Source organism: Bombus fervidus, chromosome 1, assembly GCF_041682495.2.
Source record: "Bombus fervidus isolate BK054 chromosome 1, iyBomFerv1, whole genome shotgun sequence".
NCBI lineage: Eukaryota > Metazoa > Arthropoda > Insecta > Hymenoptera > Apidae > Bombus > Bombus fervidus.
Genome location: NC_091517.1, coordinates 18814192 through 18835294, shown reverse-complemented (window position 1 = coordinate 18835294; position 21103 = coordinate 18814192). Strand labels below are relative to the sequence as shown.

The window sequence follows — 21103 nt, the reverse complement described above, 5'->3', positions numbered from 1 at the left end:
AGAAAATACACGTAAATGTTGTTTTGAGAATTAGCCATAAACAGAACAGCAACATAAATCCTGGTGTGGTAATACTCGAATTAGTAAATGCGTTTGTGACCGAGGCACGATGAGTTACGAGTGGTCTGTCTCGAAGATGATATGCTGAATCGCACTACGTACAAAGTTGGCGTAAGCTGGACCGTGAGAGGGCATTGCGTTACACGTTAAGACGGACAGACGCAGAAACACATAGCCATAGCGATAGCCGTAGAGTATAGAGTATAGAGACAGCTAGACCGACCGCTCGCTGTTCGTCAGGCTTAGCGTGCAATATTGGTTACCGTGGACGTAATATATAACATCTTGTAACGTCAAATGGATCATAACATTGTCCATGTAATGCCGGCTATCTATCTGGATTCAGCTTTCGCTGGGCACTGGTTAATTTAAAGCGTGGACGTCGCCTGCGACGATTTTCCTCGAACTGCGAGTTCATTCCTCCGACATCAATTTTCTAATCTTACTATATCGCTGTCATTAAATGTACGATGTTGGCGCACGATGCTGGCGACGATACAACGTAGCCACGGACGGTCACGGACAATTCGACACGTAGCAAGGAAAATAATTGGCTTGGTTGTTTTTCGCGAAAATTCAACGCACCGCTCTCGGCTTTCGCATTTTCGAGGCTGGCTTTAGCGAAAGCCGGTTGCGCGCGTGCCCACGCGTAATTGGCCGTTACGCGATCGCCGGATCCAACGTCGCGGCGCAATCAAGAATGGGATAATACCTTTGGAACCGACGGGACAGTTTTTGGAATTAATGCGGATATTTGGAGTTATGTAAAAATCGTTGCGTTCGTTTTTCGACTTTACAATCGGTTTGCGATAGCGTTTCCGATTTATTTTTGTTGCGTGTGTATCTCTGTTGCGAATGTAAACTCTGTCGTTAACGAGGAAATATTATCTTAGTTGTATGAATGTCATATTTGTTCTTTGTTCGACAGCCTCAATAGAAAAGTGTATTTTATAAACAAAAGTGTACACGCGTATAAACGTATTTTTTCCAGGCTGCTTTTAATAAACTCCGCTCTATTATTTCATTGCGTCTCGGCAAAAGAACTCAATTCACATTAAAATTTCCAACTCGTCCCTTTCAAATCAAATTCTATTCATCCAACAGGCAAAAAAGCTATCGCTGCATTAATATCCGCCAGCATATCAAAGTACAGTGGTACACGCGTAATTATATAAGTTACGGTATACATCGACGTTCAGTTGGTCTTTTTCCCCGAGCATCGAACCGGTTCGATACTCGTGCATAAATTACACGAGGTCGGTTTTCATTTTTGTGGAAACCCACCCTCTGGGTCGGTCTGTCGCGCATCGAACTGTCTATTTACACAGCAAGGTTCGCGTGTGACGCGGGATAACGCAAACGTGCCCTTATTATAATGTATTCTCTTCGGGCTGGGCCTCTGAATCCATTGCCAGTGGTAGCCGGAGGGGTGAATCCGACGTTGTAACGTTTAGCAGAAGGAAATCCCGTGGGTTTAACCGGTCTCTACCGGCGCTATATATCGGGTCGTAAACAGAACTATACCGACAACGACGCTCGCGGAAAAAAGATCCGGATTTTCTGGGACATAGTCCTAAATATTTTTTACGACTAGCTCGTCGAGTCGAGGTGGAAGTTACGATTATACGTCTTATTACTGGCTATCCGTTGATGGTTGCATATTTTCTCCGGGCTTTCGATTTCACGTTAGATTTCATATCACAATGGCAGGCTTTTTTTTCGCCTGGATACAAATGTTCTATGTTATTCGCACTGCTATTCTACTGTAACAGATAACCTACTTTTTTCAGTTAAAAATGAGAAATAGTTGAAAGTGTGGAGAATTTTGTAATTGGTTTACTTTTATCGATGAACGTATCGATATCCAATGTTGTTAACAAACCCAATTTTGGTATCTATTTTAATAACAAAATCCAGGAAATAACAGTTTTAATCGTCTAACTGAATAAAAGACTCCGCAAGACCTGTTTGCATAGTCCTTTAAATTCTGACGGTACTTTAAAGTAGCATTTTCATTAAGACGGTATCTTGAAAGAAATATTACTAGACCTCTGATCGTCCTTAAAAATATTATTTCTATAGAGTTCGTAAAAAGATAAAGAAATGTAAAGGATAACGAGATAACTCGCTGTTGAAAACTGTCAAGTATATTTTAAAATGATAAATAAATCAATACAGACAATAATCGCTGATAAGATCGCTGATAACTTAGTAACAGATATTGATTCGCACGACTGACTACAGAAATATGTATCATATTTCTATCATACGTGTAGACATATTCAATACAAAAGATAGGAATAATAATTAAGAATCACGTAATTCAGACCAGAGAGCGTTAAAAAAAGGTACAACAGAAGCGAACGAAGAGGAGCTAGGAGATAAATAGCTAAATGTTCCGCATTTCAACCATCCACAATTTCCTTCAACGATTCAAAACAGAGCAAGCAACGCATAGAACCAAAATGTATGGTAAACTTCATTTACCCATAACTCGTCGTACGCATCGGTGGCACGCGATCTCAGGCGTACGTATACGCCAAAGATACCGGCGCTTGTTACAAGCAGCCCTCGCAATATCGTCCAAGTGTAGAAACAATATCACCCACACCAACGGCATTGAAACCTCGTACTATGCAGCGATATGCATTCAACTAGCCCGAATGCCTGCTGCTTCGATCTGCTCCTCCTCCCACGACGCAATTGCATTCCGGCGAGTCTTGCCCTAAGGCGGTTCCTGATTTTATGACGATTCTCGCGCGCTCGATCTTAGGCTATCAAATTCAACAAGTTCGAAATTTCTACCATCCGTAAACTTTCCTTCGGATATTTGTTACGCGGATAAATAGAAAATTGAATAGCAGCTTTACGCTTAATTATATCGCGATTTCCATGGAACGTCACGATGTCTCATTTCTCTGTTTTCGTTTCACTTTACCTGCCTTGCTATTCCTCCTTCCGAACGTCTTCTTTTCTACTCACGAGACTTAAGTTACGAAGAAAATTATTTCACTTCACTCTGTACAAAACTTAAAACAAATCTCTTATATAATTCGCCTGAATATTCTTACGTAATGGATCTTCGATGTTTCTCCTCATGGTTAGAAGAATCGAAAGAGGGTGGCGGCTTAATTAGCTGCGTTAATCACGATACGAAGGGGTCAAATCCAGGTTTGATTTACCATTCACCTGTTTTATCCGAATGCAATTATGCACCCCTTGATGTATATCAGGGAATACATATATATAGGAGGATTATACGAGGGCTCAGCGTACGTCGACAGAGGAACGGTTCTCTTACGGTGGTGGGGAATTCGATGCTTTTCGCGTTTTGCTACCCTTCATTCGTGTACAGCTGCATAATTCCATTGTTGTATCGATTGTTAGACAATACGAGCTTAACCCCGTCTCCTATTATCAGAGAGGATGGTGAAGGGGTGAAAAGATGCCAGCTCGGTATAACGAGCTTTTTCAAACTCAATTTTGACGACGAAAGTAAGGGAAAGACGTGGACGAATAAACGACTTGGCGCGTGGAACCCTTCTCTTGATGTTTTGCCCTTTTGTTTCTGTGTGACGAATGACTGTCGGCGTGTTTTATCTTTCTCTCGTTTTGGATTTTTAGATTGGCAAGATTTTAAGCGATTTTCAATTTCATCCTTATCGAACACTGTCAGGATCCAGACACAGATAATTTTTTTTGCAACTATCCAGATTTTCTGTTGTTTATTTCTTTTCACCTGGAGCCCGCACGATACAGGTTCTCATTTAAAATTTAAATCGTGTTTCAAGTTGTACATATTTCACGAATTTCTCTAACAACGTATAATAATCGCGTTGCACTTTGATCGTTGCCCGTGCAGAATTCATTGCCTAACTTATCTTGTAGCGCATAGATGGTCATTATAATCTCAATTAAAATGTCGACGGATGTCGAGCGTTTGCCAATCAACGGAATATTTTCTGACTGTCTCTAATTACACACCTTCGTTACAGTCGTGCTTCTACCATCGGTACAATGCACATCTTTGCATAATTTTATTTAACAAGCAATACCGTGCACAAAGCACCTATCGGACAAGATACAAAGTCTTCTCGTAATAATTATGTAATATTGTCATTGGTAGAATCCTCCCAATTACCATTTCCTACCCAATAAGGCGTTCTTTGAGAGATTCGTAACGAATATATTTCTTGAAACGTTGTCTTTCGTCCTCTCAAAGGTACAGATACGCGAATATTTTATTTCTTAATATTTCTTTATACGCGATCGTATTTTTTACACACTACCTTCTATCTATTATATCTAGGTTGTCCGAAAAGTGTCCTTCTTTTACAGACACGTCTTTTACAACAACGCATCTTTATACAAACATGAAACCTAATCTGTCGAACGTTGTGATTTTTATTTTGATAAAACAAAATGGATCATACGTAATTCGATAAAATAATATAAAACGAAAAATGTTGTGCATCCATTATTTCCTTATAAAAAAAAAGGAAAGAAACTTTTCGGACGACCTAATACATATTTTTCCATATTTTTACCCAACTTGATTACTAATCGTTGATCTTATTATACAAAAGACGAATGTTCGATCGTCACCAGCTCAATGTTACAATATCTCGCTGTGTTATTATTTATATTAAAATTACTATAATCGCTTATTTACCTGTAAAAAAGTGTCAGTCTCTAACCTGTATAACAGTGTATAACAAACGCCCGTCAAAACTGATGACACACTGTACGTTGCCGAACAAAAGGAAGCATATCAATAACTCGTCTTCGCGCATAGTGTACACGTATACACGCGTCCAATTATTTCCCTGTAGAATTACTAACTAGAAAGAGTCCGGAGAATGACTACACCAGCGGAACAACAACGGCGAACGCTGCGCGTTATATTCAGGAAACGAGATCGCGCTTAACCCGGTTTTCCACCGAGGACATGGCGAATAATTAAAATAATAATTGTATTTAAACCGAGCTGAATCAGTCGTATTTGCAAAGTTATGAGATGCACGGTCCAACCGACAGGCACAAAAGACGCGAAAATCCACGTCAACCGGTCGTTGTAATCGCGGCGAAGGAACAGCGGGGTGAGAGGACTATTGGTGGGGAGGGACAAAACGGGAGGGACAGGGGGTGGGAAACGCGAGAGAGACGCGATTAACCGAAACGAGTTTAAAATCCAGGAGTCTAATGTACGTAATCCGGGATGCAATTTATTCAGCGATCCCCGCATAAACGGACGTTTACACGCGCAACACCGAACAATCCGCAACGGGCGTCGTTTCGGATTTCAAAATATTAACGATTCCATCCCTCCGGCTATTAGTTGCAATTATTCGGCAAGCGGGCTTGTATCGCGTTTCAAACACGAAAATCGCGCTCGACGAGCACACAGTCGGCAAGAGAGTGAGTTTCATTGGAAATTCGCGTGAATCGGGTTTTCTCTCTCTTCTCTCTCCCACCATTCCTTTTTTCTCTTTCCTTTTTTTTTTTTTATTTTGTTCCGCGGCAATTTTCCCTTGGTTTTTCGATTTCGTTGAACGAAATCCTTGCAAGAGAGAGGACTGAGCGGAGCTCATCGCGAATACCGACACGCCTCGTTTGCTTTAATTCCAGCCAGACATGTCGTTCGTATTAAATATAAATCGAATTCTCTTCCGAATTGCCAGGCTGCGCTCCTCTACGAATATTCGAATGCGTGCACGCGGAACTCCGATAGGTTTAAGGCTGAAATTGCTGGTCGTTTATCGTTGTTTTCCGAGTTCCAGAATTTCCAATTATTCAGTTTGACGTTATTAGTGAATAAACGCGAAGTAAGTGTACTTGTCATCGATGGATGAAATTATTTGAAATCGACGATAAAAAGTAACATCCAGTGGAACGTTAACTGCGAACGAAATATTCTTCCCGTTAGTTTCTATGGCCTTCTGCTCGATCGAGTCTTTACTTCCGAAACAAGTTATATTCCAGATATGTTCGTCTATGAACGATAGGGTGGCTTTAAAATAATTCTCCGAATCCTTAGCCTGTTCCTAATAGCGTAGGAACAGGCTGTCTCGAGAGGCCTCTTCTACGTAAGCGAGACGTCTGCGATTTGGATCCGGGTGTTCGTACTCGACGGAGAAAAAAGAAGCCACGACCTAAGCAATAAGACTTAACGACGTGGCAAGAAGACAGCCCCCGCTGGAGGCGGCTCGTAAACCCTTCGACAGCGTCCGATTCGTGTCTCAGTCGCAGGATGGGGCTAAGACACGATTCTAACGAGGGAACGTACAAGATAATCTTGAAAAGAGTTTCTTTGAAGAAGATTAGATCGAAACGCTGGGAAATAATGACGAGTGGAAATAAAATTTAGGGTGCCAGATGGAATTAGTTACCCTTTTTTATATAACGTGATTCTAATGACACGAAAATACGTTTCTTCGTATTCTTCAGAATACCATAATCTTGCAATATTATAGAAAAATCGTTGCTTGAAGTTTGTTCGACGATTATTTAATGTTAATCGAGCTTTGTAATTATTAAAAATTAAATATTTATTTCTATGAAATTCACGTTAGAAATATCATCGTAACGTTGTCGGTCCTTTTGTCGCAACGAGACGTTAACGAGTAACACGTATAAATTGTCGAGTTATAGACATTTTCTTTATACAATTTTATATCTTTACTTCAAACAGCGTGAATATTCCGTTCTTCAAATAACGTAATAACATTAGTTCAATCGTGTGCAATGAGCACTTGATCGTAAGAAGATAGACGATGTCTCGGCAACGAGCAGCGAAGACATTATATGAACTCCTTTCGGTTTCAAGATCTTTTCTATTTGTAGGGGGTTATGTAGATTAAATGTTCAGGGATGTTTTTTCTCTTCATTTACCATGACGCATTGTGCACTCTACCACCGACGCGACTGTCTACACACAACGCACGATCTCCCTCGAAACTTTCGCGATGCCCTTAAAGGTTTCACTTTCTCTTTCTCTCTTTCTTTTTCCCATTCGAGATCTTCCGACCGATTACGAACTCAGCGACAAAGCTCGCGTTCCCAGTTCATGGTATTCGGTGGTTACGCAATGTTATGCTCGTTGTTCCGCGGGAACGGTTTAAGCGATTCCAAGGGGCGAGGGAATTCGTTGTAGCGTGCTTCATCGCGTGTAATCAATTGCGGAGGGTGTAGAAAAATGGAAGGAATATTATGTGACTGGTTGGTTTGATACGAATGCAAAGTGTGGAAATAACGTCTCGGGGGTATCTAACCACCGAACATAAGTGTTTTCTGATACGATTCAATGTTTCTAAGTATTATACGTTTTTTTGTTTCGTATAATGCGGAATTACGATAGTTTGTATATTTTGGAAGCATAAAATTTAGGTAAATACAAATAGCAATACAATTAATGTAAATAGTAAAACTAAAAATATCCATATTTTCCTAATATTAGAACCTTCTTTTCGAAAATTAAAATCACATTGATCAGCGCAAGCCCGCATAATGACCAAAATTTAAACTCTATCATCTTTATCGAAATAATCAACTGAACCGGTAAGAATCCCCTGAAATAACGAAATTATCCTATCAACGTCCTTTACGTAACAATTGTCACATAATGTCAATCGTTATATTGGGCTGGCAACTAAGTGATTGCGGATTTTGTCATTAGGCGGTATTGACAAAATCCGCAATCACTTAGTTACCAAGCCAATAGTTCAAGTCTTTTATTCCGTTGACTCGAGTCGTCCGGGTTCTTCTAAACTTTTAAACGTAACAATTATAAGATATCTGCTAAAAAATAAATGCCTAGACTTGCAAGATTACAGCTATTTCTCTTTAATATCGAAGTTAGAAGATCCTATTGAAAAAATCCGTTCTTTCATATCGCGTTTCGTCACGTAACGAAACGAGCGGTTAATGCATGGCGAAAGTTACGAGCAGAAAACACACTTGTCCGGAAGAATAATGGCCGCCGGGAAGGGAAACAACGTATACCCGAAAGCACGGAATAACGTCGCTAATGTATCTTTATAACGGGGGCGAATCGAGTTTTATTACAACTCGAGATTCGCTTGAATATTCTCGTCGCTGTTTCCGTTTGACCCTGGCCTGTTGCTACGCAACTCACGCCGCGATATCTCGAACAGCCGGTGGGGTATAAGGGGGTTGTTTTCCTCACGCGCGATGCTTCTCACTTTCATTTAAATCACGCCGAAGTAATCATGAAGCGAGGAAAATAATTCGAGTTGGAAGTTCGGCCGCGGCGGTGTGAGATTCGAGGAAGAAAAAAAGGGATAAAAAGAGGAACGTGAATTAAAGTCGAGCCCTAAGTCGAGTGGGTGTGACCGGGAAAAAGTTTCGAGGGTGGTTTCGTGGCTTATCTGATTTTGTATGGAATATTACGAACGACACCTTTTCTTATTACATTTCGCTGAATTGATAACTCTGACGGTGATTTGATCCTTTTAGTTCATTTACGATTGCCTCAGCGTACAGCCGAATGTATGGAATTTGTACGAACAACGTAAATGAACGAGCTTTTTGTTCCCTTCTTTTTCCCTCGAATTTTCGTGGTACGGAAACTTTGAAAAGTTTCTGCGTGCCTCGTATCTTTGCGGAATGCCATTTTGACATTATTACCATACGAACGCTCTATTATTTAGCGATTGTGAATGTGGAGCGTATAAAAATATCGCGTTTCTTGTATCCAATTCTGCCTTCATATCCGAAAGCTAAAACTTATTTATAATTTAATTTATCCAAATTTACATTTACGTTAATTACTCCTAACTAACCCTTCCCTTGCATTATGTTTCAAATATACTATACACGATAGCGGTAATTCTATTATAGCAATCACGACAACAAGGATTATCTGCCAAAGAAAATAAAATAAGCACCTCCTTGGTAATATAAAATAAAAGGTCAGACACCCTCGTAAAGTCGCTTAAAATGAAATCATCTGGTCAATTTTTAAATCGTCCAGCATTTACAGTTCACTCAGCAAACCATTCGGTCGATGGCTTGTAAATACAAAATTAAGAGGAACACGAACCGAGGAGCAAATTTCTTTACGACTGTCCATAACGTGGTGAGAAAAATGATTTGACCGCCGGAAATGCGTCGGTCTCCGTCGATCGTCGATGTCGGCAAGAGCCATCCAGTCGTTCGGATCGGATTAGAAAAATTTACGCGGATAGTCGGCGATATCGCGAAATAACGCTGGGAATCCGAGGTTAGCTCCGTCCCGGTATATCGATTGCTTTCTTTCGCGTTCGCCCCACGTTCGACCGAACGATAATATTGACTGCGCCGAGTCTTCCGTACACCACGCACGCCGCAGACTCCCCGCTGCTATTTCATATCGGTTCTCGCGAATCTCTCGGCCCTGTTTTTTCCTTTATATTTCGTTCCTCCGTTGTTTCTGCCGCGCCATTTTGCCATTTTCTTCTAACTTACTAGGACGCGCTGCGTCTAGTCTTGCTTATAATCTAACGACCATCAGATTGATTTTCCAAGCTTTCTGAACTCTTCTCCCGATTATTTACGTTGTTTGTATTAAATAAGTTGATGTTCGTACAAATGAAATTATTTCGTTAGATATCGTTCGAATTCAAGTGACCTAATTTAACCCAAGATCGACTTCTTTAGGAAAATAATATTAGTAAGTAGGAGATTAGAAGTAACATCGTATTATCCGAAGATTTGAAAGCTTGCAAGATTTAGAGAAGAGAAAGGAGACGGTCAAGAGATTTCAGATAAAAAAGAATTGTTATAAGATGAAAAGAAGAAATTGTTTAATTTCGATTGGCCTTCGAAGGCAAACGAGTTATTGATAATTGGCAGCGGACGCGCAATAATCTGCGTACCGTAGCTTACCGTTCAGCTTACCGTAGTTATTTAATTTTGTGGAATATATCCATATCCAAGAAGTATTATGCAACTAAACAGAGATTTACAGGTGATTATGATGGTGGAATAATTTAAATAGCGAATTAGTCGGATTACGGAGGAAGTTGTTTTACTCCTGAGCACACCGAAACAAATATGAATGCGCAAAGGACGAAATAAAAATCCATACAAACGTATCAATAAATCGTACGAATCTTAATAAATTATTAACAAATAATTCAATAAATTGTCTAACTCGAAAAGAAAAACTTCACGTATCGCGAAAGTCTATTTACAGGCCTCGATCAACTATTTTCTATTATTTAGTCAGCTGAAATTCAGAAGCATTTTTCTCCTCAGTTTGTTGTCTGAGAAACAAGAGGTTGAGGAAGAAGAACAGAGAAATCCGTGAGCTTTGATCTCGGCTCTTGCGTACCCGCGACTCTTCACGATAAATAAATATCTCGGTAATTCGATGCTGGCCCATTAGAAGAAAAACAAGAGGACTCGTGTCGGATAGAGTTTTCCTCGAGAGCGGATAATTGAAATTGGAGCCTTGCTCGCTTCGCGTGCCCTTTTCTCAGCGGACTTCTTTTTTATGGAGTGTTTTCTTCCCGTTACAAGGACGTCTTTGCAATTTTTTTAATTACGTCAATGGTTTCTGCAGAAGAGCGTCGTGCTGGGGCAAGATTCGAGCGATCATCGAATTATTTCGATAGGCAGGGAAAATGTGATAGTATAATTTCAACAAACAATAAACGTCGTTTCAGGGTGACCAACGATCGATGGGCTCGTTAAAATCGTTCTTGTCAATGCTTGTCTTTTTCTAGGAAAAACGACAGAATACTTTGTCATCTTTAGTCTCTGTTGAAAGCATTTGAATTTTCTTAGTGAAACATTCATCGTATTACGCGATAAATTACAACTTATTTTGTATTTTCTGTTTTAACAAAATCTTCTATTATACAACTGCGGAATATCAACGATATTCGATATTTGCGATGTTTCTTCCCTGGCCTTCTTCATTTTCCTTTTTAATAAAGTCTCGTTTTCATTATTTTAGAATATTCGCATCATTCATGGGAAAGGGTGAAATGTTTGGTCAAGAGAAATTTCACCAAGTGAATCACCGTCGTCTAAAAGATTAGATCTATCATCGACGTTCGAGCCACGGTCACGGAAACAACCACGTAATATATCTTCCGGCGGTGAACAGGTTTTTGCATAAATTGCAATTAACATACCATCAATTATAATTACGACAGACGCGCGCGTGTTCAAGCAGATTAATGTTTATGGTCGGAGAGAGGGAGCTTTATAAACGCGAAACTGAGTCGGCTGGCAAAGCGGGAATCGGACAGCAGTTCAAAGTATTCACGGCCTCATTGACAATGTCAGGTAATGCCTATGCTAACCGTGACGTAGTGGCTTCGAAAATTTGACGTTGTCAGAATGATTTGCTTGAAACGTTGATTGTCAGATTCGTGGCAAATACAATACAAGACTGAGATTAATTTCTATCGCTGATATATGACGTTAGTATGTTCTGTACCATGATATTTAATAGCGGTGAATCAAAAACAAAACTTTCAAATTTTGATAAAAGAGAAAGAGTGAAGATGTTCAAGAGATGTATTTAAACGAACCGCTCAAGAGATAGAAAACAGAAAAAACGACCATGCTATAAATAGTATTATTATATTTATATTGGAATTTATTATCATTTACGTCATATCGTTGAGATAAATAAATTTTTGATTCGCAAGCGAGCGATTTGTTTCTCGATAAAATAATTAGCGGAATTAAAAATTAAAATAATTCGGAAGGGTTAGGTTGGGGCTATAAAATTTTAAACAAAACGAAGTAATTAATTTGCGTTTCGTTCTTGTCAAATTTCCCACGATCATTGCCTTTAATTGAGAAAGAAAATTTATAATTTTTCAATTACGGTTCGAATGCAAATATTCGTAGTTGAAATGAAACAAATCTGCGTCTTCACCACAAACAAATGTGGTTTGGTAATTCCGCGTCGTTCGTTTTCTCGATTTCAATTTGATGAATTTGTTTACGAAAAAGTGTGCGCGCTGTTGAACGCCACGTCACTTTGGATGCAAATTTCTGCATTCGGAAATTTTTGAGCGAAACGCGTCCCAGCTACCCTGTCGAAGAAGGATTTATGTCAACGGACCACGTGACACCCGATCACGATGCATCTCACATGCAACGCCGTAATTACCGGTGCAATCGAGAAATCCTGGTGCTTCGATGGTCTGTACGCGAAAATAGAAGCTCAACGAGTATATGCATTAACTATACGATGTGTGTATATGTAGAGTGGATTTTAATGTATTTATAATGTGACTCGTATAGAACATTTTTGATCAAATTAACGAATAACGAGCTATATATGATGCCAGTGATCATTAACTCAACATGTACCATGGAATAATTAGACTGCAGATTTTTATACATTTATGGAAACACCAAAGATTAAAAAATGGATATAATGAAAAAATACATAAAATATTGAAGTGCTTGTTATAATAATGGCGAAGAGAATATCTGTCTAGGTTTTATATCGTTTCAGATATGTTCATGAAAATGTGAAATTGTATAAATATTCACAGTATAGTAGTAATAATACTACGATTGAATCATTAAAAATTCGTATACTATGAGCGATTAATTACGTACGCATTAATTGTGTATCAATAAAATATTTCCTGAATATGTGATGTTCTGAAGCACGAATAAATAAATACCTCATTTCTATGAAGGTTTTGTAGCACGAAACGAGTCAAAGCGATAAAATAATCTTTTATGTTAGGAGTTTATGAAGAGAAACATATTTGACAACGTCAAAATCGATTACCGTCGATTCGGTGCCACATTTGAATATCTTCTTAACATGGCGCATTAATTTTTCCATCAGGACGAAAAAAAGTGGAGGGTAGGAAAAGAACATTTTCACGCGACGTGCTCGTCTTGCGTTTCCGTTTCCGACGGCCACGACACCCGTCAACGCGGACGCGTTAATTTTTGTACGGTATCCTGATTAAGAAGTTTCATTGTGCCGCGCCACGTAATTAACGATTAGTTGTGGAAGTTGTTTAATTACGAATTTAAATTACCAATATGACAGAAAGTTTCGCAAAACGAAAATTAAGCCGCACGATTCCACGCTGACGGCTGTCCCGAATTTGAAGAATAGAGGTCACTAACCTTTGCACCAAGAAAAGAATCTAGATTGGCGCGTTTATAATAGCGAATGCCAATCTTTGATTTAAAAACGGGTTAATAGTGGTTTAAACAATTGAGCTGTTCAAATTTGAAACAGATATGTGCAAGAAGAATATAAAACTTTCTCATTAAAAGTGCTTACTATTAGGTTGACAACTAAGTGATTGCAATCAATTCAATCATTGTCAACCCAATATATAGTTCCAAGGCTTTTCAAAGTGTGATATTAAGGCTGTGACAACCAGTGATATTACACTTTATGATATTGCAATGTGCAAAATAATGTGACTACATATAAACAAAATTCCAATCGAAATTAACCGATCAGCATATTGTTAAGACAAAATTTAACTTATATTCAATTAATAATTCTTCTTTCTTAATTTACCACAAACTCGATAAGGGCGTATTCCGCTGTTTCGATCAGCGACCCTTACATGATCACAGTAGAGTAAACAAACATTTCCAGGTCGAATTTTAAAATGACCTAGTCAGAGCCCGGTGACTTTTAATCAACGAGCACGCGAGAACTCGGCTTTGCGATTTTACGATCTGTTCAGGACTATTTCTCGCCGCGCGATATCGATCATGGTCGTGCCCGAAATTACGTTCCGTTGTCACGGATTTACGCGTGAAATTTTACACGGGCCCTGTGCCGTGTAAACCGGCCAAGAGGCTGCCCGCTGCTGAAAAAATATTATCGTCGCGGTATCACACGATGTCACGCGAACGTGCACGCACGCGCACGCGGATTGTTATTAACACAGGTGCCAGTGTCGTGTTAGCTGTGGCCCCGGCATTCTTCTTTTTCACGGGCCCCCATTCGTTCTCAGTTTTGCTAACCTCTGGGAAACGCGCTTCGTCTGTTTTATCCTTTTAACCTGGAAATGTTACAGTCCGGATGACAATACGCGAGTGTGATAAAAATTAAATTGGTAAAAGTTTTGGTCCTGTTGAGAATTGTCCTATTACTTAGATTAGACTCGTGTTAAGCGTCGTTCTCGTTCCGCGAAAATTCCTTGTGTTAATGTTTCGCTGTTAAACGCCCTAACGTGGCTTTTTCGAAAGAATTATTTTGTAGGGATGGTTTGACAAAAATCCAGAGCAACGTATTCCTAATTTCACTTAGAATACTGCAATAATGATACGAGGGAATATTCTACGTAACGTAATCCTAATTTTAACTTAGATTAGATGCGTGGCGGGTCTAGCAAGCCGAAGGTGCCGCGTACGAAGCCGTAAAGCTGTCGAAGAATGGTGGAAATTTCAAAGTTTCAAAGAATCGCAATCAACCCGAGTCCTAGAAAAGTAACAAACCAGTCGTCTCCCAGCATCCCCTACCACAATTTCCAACTCAGTAACGAAACAACCGACGAAAAAAGAAGAAAAAAATTTCCTGGCGCGTACATTAAAAACTCCTTGCCTCCATACAAGCCACAACGCCATATTCTGCTCAATTACCCCCGACGAATTTCAAGCGAGGCTTGAATTGTGAATTACACGTTACAATCCTGCGGAATAACAATAACAACAACCACGACAACGACAATGGGGATATTGTAACGCAATTACGGTCGTGTTTCTTCGAGCGTACTAACCAAAGAGACGTCCCCTTCGCCCCTCCGCCACCTTGAAGAAGCATAGGTGGGGATAAAGAAGCGAAGAGAGAAGAAAAATAAGGGCCCGGGCGCGTTTTGCGTCTCGTGAAAAGCGTAAGATCCTTTTTGTTACTTCATTCGACGCAAGCATGAAAGCTGGAAAACTGAGTAAGAAGAAGGGAAACAGATAGGAGGAACTGAGCAGGGTTGGAGTCACGTGAATTGAGGCCGAGATTAAGACGTCTGGAGGGATTAACCCCTTGACTATAGGTGACGCGAGACTGGAACCTCAAGTAGATAGCCGAGGGACATTTTTAGGAGGTTCAGACATCTGGTAGAATTCTTATTTGATTTCTAGTAATTATTATTATTTCCATAACGTTGTTTGTATGTACGACAGAGAAATTTAGCTCTACTTGACCGATTCTACTTGAATCAATTTAAACGAAGCCTTCGAATGGATATTATTTGCGATTTAAAATCTCTACTCACGATTAAATATTTATTGCAATTATATAGGCGAATGTATAACTTTAAACGCTTGTTTTTTGTTTATAAATCTAGTTTACCAGAACAAAACGATATTTCCTTGAATATTACGTACTTCCAAAATGTCATTTATTGGGAGAATCGAAGAAATTCCTCGACAAAGCAAAAAGCTTCTGGAGGAATGTGCAGCGGATATCGATTAAAAAGGGAAGTCAGTAGAGAAAGGTAAACTGTCACGATGGTATCTAACGATAAATCTTTTGGAAGCCTTATCGTCGCGCCTCATAATTTCACGATCTCGTGTAAAACATCGATGGTCGTCGTACGCCCTTCGATACTATAGCGACCATCGGTATCGTCATGACCTTTTGTATCCACGACGAGCAGGTTCAACATTTGTTCCAAAAATATTACACCGTGGCAAGTTTTGCTACAACGAAATTCTGAATTCCGCGAGTTTCATTGCTGCCGATGCTTGTGTTTTGTTTCCAGTTATTTACGTTTCAAATTTGAACGTTACGAATATCATTGCATATGTATTCTGTTATTACTGAAAATATTTTTCGAAAATTTTCCTCTCTATCATACAAGGAGCACGAGTACTGTGTATTTACATTAAACTGTAATTTATTTTAAAACGTATACAAATCGCGTGGAAGTGAGTCTCCAATTAAATGGTTTCGCTAAATTTTATACTATAAAGATTCACCGACAACCTGAGTATTCCGGTATTTAAAAAATCACAATGAAAAGAAGAGAAAAAGTATCAGAACAATATTTTTATTCCTTTGATGTATGTTACATGATCGTAACACCTAATAAATGAAAATAACAGCGTACAATAATAATAATGAATAATTGTTGCATTCGGATTAAAACTCAACCTACAAGAAGATTAAAAGCTCTGGAACAGTTTTATATGTATGAAACGTAACGTTTAGATGGTTTATACGTACAGTAGCGAAACATTGATAAATAAGCGAAGCATTTTCCTCGATACATTCCTTCTCTTCGAACAATAACGAGTGTGTCTTTGTTTTTATTTTGCGAAAACTCCACCAGTCAGGAGTCTCGAGAGGAACGATATCGAGGAGATAAAGATGGATAAGGTGCGGCAACGATCGGGAAAAGAGAAGAATCCAAAGGCTTTACTTTCGATCGAGTGCGGACGGAGGTTCTTTTAGCGAAATTGCTTCAGTTAATATGTGATAAGTGCTAACGACGATTGCCTTCGTTCGATCGTATTGAAACAGAAGATGGTTACATCGACGTCTATATTGGAAATTATCCTCTGAATTTTGCAAATCTAAAGTGTCTCATCTTGGTATCGTGTAAATGTGAATACCAATACAAACGCGATACACAATTTAAACACTGGCAATTTTCCGGAGACGAAAGTTTTCGAAAGCTAACAGGAAACTTCGTTCTTTAACTTAACTTCGATGATGTTTGTTGTATGTGAATAACGTTAAGAGGAGGTAAATTTCAAAGGCATTTTAGTTATTGCGTGCAGCTTATGCAGAGAAGTTAGAAGAAACCATTTGTAGTATAAAACCGACAGAGGTAAAGAAATACTTCTTGAAATAATATAACGAATTACGTAAGTACGTGCAGGCGGTTTGGCGGCAACGTGTTTATTCTCACGAAGGAATGTGTTTACCTTCCTGTAAAACGTGAATATACTCGTTCGCATTCAAAGTATGGTTGCGCCATTGTTTGGAAAGGATAATAACACATTAAAACACGTTGCGTTATTTTACAAGGTTTTGCATAGTTTCTTACTTAATTAACAAATAATATTTTATTTCCAAGTTCTGTCACTCGATACATAATCCCTTTCTTAAACTATACAGAATATGTCCGAAACGATTCTGACAGCGGAACAATGAAAAGGTTTATATACAAAGACGGAACACGTCGTACGAGACAAATGTTATCTTACATCTTCGACTTTTACGTACAGGATCACGTTCTTCTCGGTTGTAACAGGATTTCGGAAGCACCCTATGTGAAATAGCTACGTAAAATCCGTTTCTCAGCCAGACTTCACCTAACCTATCCTCGCAGCGAGAGTTTGACTTGCGAATCGCATTAATATATCTTAGCAAACTCCTAGTCGTCAAGATCAAGCAAATTCTAAGAAAGAATTGTAAAGGAATTCGCAGTACGAGAAACACCATCAATGATCATTACCACTCTCTGGCTTGAACAGCGACAGTCGTTAACGATCCACGTTCTACGAAAGCGGTGGAGAGAAAAAAAGAGACACGAAGTGAGGTTAGGACCGACGGATGCGGTGGAACAGCGGGAGGAAGGATGAAACCTTTGGCGAGGGACACGCGTGTGTCCTTTCGGCTGCCGGTTGCCTCAGCAACAGAGTACCTTCCGTCTCGCTGACCCGTCGTTTCCGGTGACACGGATGGCCTTTCCTCTCTTCGACGTTTCAACCCCGGCTGGAACGCGTCTCCGAAGAAGAGAGGAAAGGAAAAAAAATGTACGAGAGTCAGGGGAGGCCGGTAAAGGCCGCCATTGTTCGACGATGGCCCAACTATTTTTCGTGGTGGAACAAGGGGGAAGAAAAAAAAAAAAAAAAAGAAAGTTTCGCGAGTTCGCTGTTGGAATTATTCGCCGCGCAGATGGAGCCACGAGACATCGAGATTCGGGACCGATGTTTTTACGGCATCACTCGATTTACGAATATCGCTGGAAGGAACGGAATTTAATTTGACCAGAGAATGCTTTTCGTAGATGGTTTTTGGTGAACCTAGTGGATCGAATAATGGAGCTGGATATTGTGGAGCAGAAATGGCCGATGTATAGGGGGGTGAAATCGTGAATGGTTCATTGGAACTCTATACGGATTATATCACGTTATTGGTAACGGTTATCTAAGTTGAATTCGTTTTTTCTTTTTTTTACTGGAACGTATATTTTCTTTTTTCATATTTATAACTTTTTGCTATTATTTCTCTTCCGAGTATTCGTTACATTCGAACGAATATTTCGAAATTTACTCTGTTCCATACAAGTAGGGTATTTTTGGATTGTGGGAGACTGTCGAAAAGTGGGAATTAATATTTAATCGACTGAAACGACGAGTTCGATTACACGAGAAGGGATCATTTTTCGCGTCGTTTCTCCGGTTGAAAAAAAGTACATAAACCGCACGATTAAACAGGTTTGCTCAGAACCATTCGGCTGTGACCTCGTTTCACGCTGCATCCGTTTAATCGTGAGTATAACTCCATTAAGTCGTACTTAAATATCACTTAAACGCCGCGCAAATTCATTCCTCTCGGACTATTACTCTTCTGTGAAATTCAGGGAAACAATAAGAATATGAAATTTGTACATCCAGTGGAAAGTCATGCACGCCGCTCTGTACGAACTTATGTTTTTCATTAAACAATTTTTTAAGAGACTATATTAAGCACGTTGTTTATCAAACAAAAAAGAAAATTAATTAATTTGTTTTCATGCTTGTCTATATATATATATATATATTGTATATAATAATTTATATGGCTGACAAAATTATGAAATTTGTAAAAAATTATCATATTTATAAAATAATTTATGAAAGAACATTTTCATACATTGTTAAATATCATGTACACTTTATTTATGAAAGTTGATAATGAGGGCTATTATAAAACTCATTAAAATTCGATATATATGTGTCAGAGTAAATTTCATATTTCTTAACTTGGATGATAACGTGTGACGATATGACAAAATTTAATGAGCGGCATTGGCCCATCAAATTCAAAGAAACGACATTTCATATACGCATCGATCTAATATTTACTCAATGATCCTCTGTTTTTAATGCATTGGAACGTTTCCATTATATGTATATAATATTATATGCTGCAACTTCGATTATTGGAATATTCCAAATGCGTATCCCGGAGTATCCCACAGGTTTCTATACAAACATTCCTACCATGTTCAGCGGCTAAAAATAACATAAAAGTAGTATATAAATGATAATTTTTAACCCCGTAGCGTTTCAGAATCTTAAACTTTAATATCAATTGATCAACGTAGTATATTCCGGATTCCAGAGCATAGAACATAGAGTTTCAAGAATTTATTTTAGTGCACAAATATTTCTTCTCATACGATAAAATGTAACTAAAAAAAAAATATATAATAATAAAAATATCAATAAAACCAAACTTCGAATTCTTCTAGAAATTTGACATTATTTTTAAAGCTACAATATTACGCACTAAAATTATTACTCGGCAGTTTTCCATCAATTTTCTTAAGGAAAAATACTCTAGAAATCTAAAAAAAAAAAAAAAAAAAAAAGAAGACCAATAAATCTACTCGAAGCGCAATAAAAGTAACGACACAAAATAAATAGCGGCCTAATTCGATATGCATCGTCAACGACGAATAAATCTACGAAAGCAAAGAAAGAAGGACAGCCTATAAAATGGAGGGGAGATCCACAGGACGACGTACTAAATATTTTAAAAGTTCGATTCATTTGAATCGAAATGTCTTCGAATCGTCGTCCCTGTCCGTTCGTCGATAATTTTATTCGCGGTTATTGCTCTTCCGATCACGTTCGAGCTCTATTCAACCGAATGATTTGAATATTCTCAACTTCTCCATTCTTTTAAAATTCCACGAGTCACGAGAGTTTGGGAGAATCGCCGTTGGCAAATTCGAAATTGTCGCGTTGGTTTCGTGCGTCGGTTTTATTGGCAGGGCGAACGCGAGGTCAGGGAACCATTAATGACTCGCTAATTGCCGAAAGTGGCCAGCCAAAGATTTGTAATCGTTAGAGAGACAGTAAACGACAGTCTCGCGGTGGATAATGGCACTTCTGCGGTTCGATACCGTTGTTTTCACGTCGCTAATATCGTAGCTCGTATTACAGACCAGCCAAGTGTTGAACGAGGTGGACGCGTCTGGCGTTAAATTAACATCAAATCCCTGAATGCTGTTATGTTGACTATTCGCTAGTTTTTCTTCTTCGTTACTGTAGTATCTTGTAGGATAGGATATACAGTGGCTCACGGAAATATCATTTGATACGTACGATATATCCAAGTGACAGAATATTCAGACTTTAGATAGAAAAGAAGAAATATAAGATAAAGTAACAAACGAATAATAGTTTATACAGCCATAGGACAAAACTTATTTTGGTTAAGTACAACTATTTGCGAGCGTTGTACCATTTGTATCTTGGAATATATTTGAGATATAGTATAAAACGTTGAGACACTTTAATAAATCAATGACAATGTTCTTCCATTCTTGCCGGTCACGGCAAGTGTTCTTTCCTCCTCTTCAGTCAATAGCGAGCCTCTCCTGCCAAGTAGCGTTTTTCTTTTCACAATACACTTCGATAACGCTACTGCCGTGACAAATTGACGACGAAAATTTAACACAAGTGAAAATTATTTACGAACAATCTGATTTTTTCATGACTGCCCTCTGTATATTCTGTATATTCTTTCGTGATTCTTTCATCTTAAAGAAGAAATAGTGTACTTTAATAGATCAAACAAAAACTGATCTCACCACGTCCTACTAAAAATTCTAACAAAAAAAAAAAAAAAAAAAGAAAAAAAAGAAGGACGAGAAGAACCAGTTTGGAAGCAACTTAATTCTATAATCGACTGTCCGAAGTACACCTGCGCCTCCTACGCCAAATCAATTTCAAATTGCCGCTCGTGTTTCGGGAAAAATCGTAAATGATTCGTATTGGATCGATCGTAACGGTGAAGCAGAGAAGAGTCGGTTGATTTCATGTTCCTGGGACGGATCGAGGGACGCGTTTCCGAAGCAGAGTCAAC

The 21103-nt window shown here is 38.9% G+C and overlaps 1 protein-coding gene across 6 annotated transcripts in view; it reads right to left on the bottom strand.

The window, feature by feature from the left end:
* Ten-a (Teneurin-a transmembrane protein) overlaps positions 1–21103 on the bottom strand; it is a 697656-nt gene that overhangs the window by 218034 nt on the left and 458519 nt on the right. The gene's annotated exons all lie outside the window — the stretch shown is intronic.